This window comes from Monodon monoceros, unplaced genomic scaffold (assembly GCF_005190385.1).
Source record: "Monodon monoceros isolate NGI ecotype Baffin Bay Population unplaced genomic scaffold, NGI_Narwhal_1 Super_Scaffold_12, whole genome shotgun sequence".
NCBI lineage: Eukaryota > Metazoa > Chordata > Mammalia > Artiodactyla > Monodontidae > Monodon > Monodon monoceros.
The window spans coordinates 133,293,753-133,298,454 of NW_021703768.1; the positions used below are offsets into that span (position 1 = coordinate 133,293,753).

Genomic DNA, 4,702 nt, shown 5'->3' on the forward strand with positions numbered 1-4,702 from the left:
ATAAAATGCACAACCTGGAAGAAATGGACAAATTCTTAGAAATGCACAACCTGCCAAGACTGAATCAGGAAGAAACAGAAAATATGAACAGACCAATCACAAGCACTGAAATTGAAACTGTGATTAAAAATCTTCCAACAAACAAAAGCCCAGGACCAGATGGCTTCACAGGCGAATTCTATCAAACATTTAGAGAAGAGCTAACACCTATCCTTCTCAAACTCTTCCAAAATATAGCAGAGTGAGGAACACTCCCAAACTCATTCTACGAGGCCACCATCACCTTGATACCAAAACCAGACAAGGATGTCACAAAGAAAGAAAACTACAGGCCAATATCACTCATGAACATAGATGCAAAAATCCTCAACAAAATACTAGCAAACAGAATCCAACAGCACATTAAAAGTATCATACACCATGATCAAGTGGGGTTTTTTCCAGGAATGCAAGGATTCTTTAATATATGCAAATCAATCAATGTGATAAACCTTATTAACAAATTGCAGGAGGAAAACCATATGATCATCTCAATAGATGCAGAGAAAGCTTTCAACAAAATTCAACACCCATTTATGATAAAAACCCTCCAGAAAGTAGGCATAGAGGGAAATTTCCTCAACATAATAAAGGCCATATATGACAAACCCACAGCCAACATCGTCCTCAATGGTGAAAAAATGAAAGCATTTCCACTAAGATCAGCAACAAGAAAAGGTTGCCCACTCTCACCACTCTTATTCAACATAGTTTTGGCAGTTTTAGGCACAGCAATCAGAGAAGAAAAGGAAATAACAGGAATCCAAATCGGAAAAGAAGAAGTAAAGCTGTCACTGTTTGCAGATGACATGATACTATACATAGAGAATCCTAAAGATGCTACCAGAAAACTACCAGAGCTAATCAATGAATTTAGTAAAGTAGCAGGATTCAAAATTAATGCACAGAAATCTCTGGCATTCCTATACACTAATGATGAAAAATCTGAAACTGAAATGAAGGAAACACTCCCATTTACCATTGCAACAAAAAGAATAAAATATCTAGGAATAAACCTACCTAAGAAGACAAAAGACCTGTATGCAGAAAATTATAAGACACTGATGAGAGAAATTAAAGATGATACAAATAGATGGAGAGATATACCATGTTCTTGATTCGAAGAATCAATATTGTGAACATGACTCTATTACCCAAAGCAATCTACAGATTCAATGTAATCCCTATCAAACTACCACTGGCATTTTTCACAGAAGTAGAGCAAAAAATTTCACAATCTGTATGGAAACACAAAAGACCCCGAATAGCCAAAGCAATCTTGAGAAAGAAACATGGAGCTGGAGGAATCAGGCTCCCTGACTTCAGACTATACTACAAAGCTACAGTAATTAAGACAGTATGGTACTGGCACAAAAACAGAAATATAGATCAATGGAACAGGATAGAAAGCCCAGAGATAAACCCACGCACATATGGTCACCTTATCTTTGATAAAGGAGGCAGGAATGTACAGTGGAGAAAGGACAGCCTCTTCAATAAGTGGTGATGGGAAAACTGGACAGGTACATGTAAAAGTATGAGATTAGATCACTCCCTAACACCATACACAAAAATAAGCTCAAAATGGATTAAAGACCTAAATGTAAGGCCAGAAACTATCAAACTCTTAGAGGAAATCATAGGCAGAACACTCTATGACATAAATCACAGCAAGATCCTTTTTGACCCACCTCCTGGAGAAATGGAAATAAAAACAAAAATAAACAAATGGGACCTAATGAAACTTCAAAGCTTTTGCACAGCACAGGAAACCATAAACAAGACCAAAAGACAACCCTCAGAGTGGGAGAAAATATTTGCAAATGAAGCAACTGACAAAGGATTAATCTCCAAAATTTATAAGCAGCTCATGCAGCTCAATAACAAAAAAACAAACAACCCAATCCAAAAATGGGCAGAAGACCTAAATAGACATTTCTCCAAAGAAGATATACAGAATGCCAACAAACACATGAAAGAATGCTCAACATCATTAATCATTAGAGAAATGCAAATCAAAACTACAATGAGATATCATCTCACACCAATCAGAATGGCCATCATCAAAAAATCTAGAAACAATAAATGCTGGAGAGGGTGTGGAGAAAAGGGAACCCTCTTGCACTGTTGGTGGGAATGTAAATTGATACAGCCACTGTGGAGAACAGTATGGAGTTTCCTTAAAAAACTACAAATAGAACTACCATATGACCTAGCAATCCCACTACTGGGCATGTACCGTGATAAAACCATAATTCAGAAAGAGTCATGTACCAAAATGTTCATTGCAGCTCTATTTACAATAGCCTGGAGATGGAAACAACCTAAGTGTCCATCATCGGATGAATGGATAAAGAAGATGTGGCACATATATACAATGGAATATTACTCAGCCATAAAAAGAAACAAAATTGAGCTATTTGTAATGAGGTGGATAGACCTAGAGTCTGTCATACAGAGTGAAGTAAGTCAGAAAGAGAAAGACAAATACCGTATGCTAACAGATATATACGGAATTTAAGAAAAAAAAATGTCATGAAGAACCTAGGGGTAAGTCAGGAATAAAGCCACAGACCTACTAGAGAATGGACTTGAGGATATGGGGAGGGGGAAGTGTAAGCTGTGACAAAGCGAGAGAGAGGCATGGACCTATATACACTACCAAACGTAAGGTAGATAGCTAGTGGGAAGCAGCCGCATAGCACAGGGAGATTAGCTCGGTGCTTTGTGACCGCCTGGAGGGGTGGGATAGGGAGGGTGGGAGGGAGGGAGACGCAAGAGGGAAGAGATATGGGAACATATGTATATGTATAACTGATTCACTTTGTTATAAAGCAGAAACTAACACACCATTGTAAAGCAATTATACTCACTCCAATAAAGATGTAAAAAAAATTTAAAAAAAATAAAAGAATTCATCCTCAGATATTTTACATATAGAAATAGTAAAAGCATAACTGAATTTCACTGCATTTTAAAAACACAGTTCAGGGGCTTCCCTGGTGGCTCAGTGGTTGAGAGTCCGCCTGCCGATGCATGGGACGCTGGTTCGTGCCCCGGTCCAGGAAGATCCCACATGCTGAGCCATCCCCGCTGAGCCTGCGCGTCTGGAGCCTTTGCTCCGCAACGGGAGAGGCCACAACAGTGAGAGGCCCGCGTACAGAAAAAACAAACAAACAAACAAAAAACACAGTTCATTTCCAATTCTACCATGCAGCTGAACAGGCTGTGGCTTCAGTGATGCCTGTGGTCACTAGGATTAGAGGACTCCCGGTCCCGGGAGTGCCGGGCCCTTTTATGCCTGTGGGATTTATCTTGACTCCTACTTCTACTTCTGTGACTAAGCCCCTCAGAGCGCTCACTGTGCCGGCTGCAATGTGCGTCTGAGCTTCGACCTCTGTCTCTATCTCTGTTCTTGTCTTCTCTCTCTTCCCTCCTGCTTGATGACTTGTGTTCGTGCTTGGGCTTCTCCTTCCTCGGCTCCCTCTCTCGGTCCTCTGTTCCACCATGGCAGGTCGTCCTGATCTCAGGGGAGCTGGGCTGGGGCTTCCACACCTCCCTAGACTCTGACTTCTGACCCCTCTCTGATTTCTTGCCACTGTGCTTTTTAGAGCCAGGGTCATCCTTTTCCTTTATCATTTTGCTTCCGGGTGATGAAGAGGAGGCTGGCTGCTCTGCCTGTACCTCCTGGTCAGTCTTCTCTTTTTCTTCTTTTCTTTTCTTCCTTTCCTTTCTGTCTTTTTTGTGTTTTCTGGTGGGTTTGCCATCTTCAGAGCCCTCAGATGAACTCAGTGAGGGAGTGTGAGCCCCGCAGCCCCCTCTTCTGCAGCTCTTTGGTCACATCATCCATTTCTTCTGAGTCCTTAGGGGCCCGATAGTTAGACACATGATCCACTCGGATAGTTCTTCCTTTGATCTTGATCCCATTAAAATTGTCAACAGCCAGAATTGTGCTCCTCTGGTCTTCATAGCAGAGGAAACAGAATCCTTTGGATTTCCCAGTCTTCTTGTCCCGTACCAAAACAATGTTAACAATTTCGCCATATTGTGAGAACACACAGATGATGTCCCCTTCAGTCAGCTCATAAGGAAGCCCTCCCAAGAAGATCCAGGCGCTGTCCTTGCACTCGGAGTGCCAAGACACCTTCTCCGCTACCCCCAGCTGGACCTCATGCTCATTCAGCTCGTTGATCAGCTTAACTTTAGTTAAAGGGTTCATCTCTGCGGGTTCACACTCAGAAGCTAGAAACCGACTTCACGCTCAGAACCTAGGAAGCGTCTTCCGGGAGAAGACGTCTGACGCATGCGCAGCCCCGGTGCTACGCGCGCATTTCTTTCTCGCATTTTGTACGTTGTCTTTGTCACTTAAAAAAAAAAATAGGGACTTCCCTGGTGACGCAGTGTGTAAGAATGTGACTGCCGGGCTTCCCTGGTGGCGCAGTGGTTGAGAGTCCGCCTGCCGATGCAGGGGACACAGTTCGTGCCCGGGTCCGGGAAGATCCCACATGCCGCGGAGCGGCTGGGCCCATGAGCCATGGCCACTGAACCTGCGCGTCCAGAGCCTGTGCTCCGCAATGGGAGAGGCCACAACAGTGAGAGGCCTGTGTACCGCAAAAAAAAAAAAAGAATCTGCCTGCCAATACAGGGGACATGGGTTCGAGCC

At 42.9% G+C, this 4,702-nt stretch overlaps 1 pseudogene; it reads right to left on the reverse strand.

Moving 5' to 3' along the window:
* Positions 1-3,244: 3,244 nt before the first annotated feature.
* On the reverse strand, positions 3,245-4,282 carry LOC114892699 (annotated as a pseudogene).
* Between the last annotated feature and the right edge of the window lie 420 nt (positions 4,283-4,702).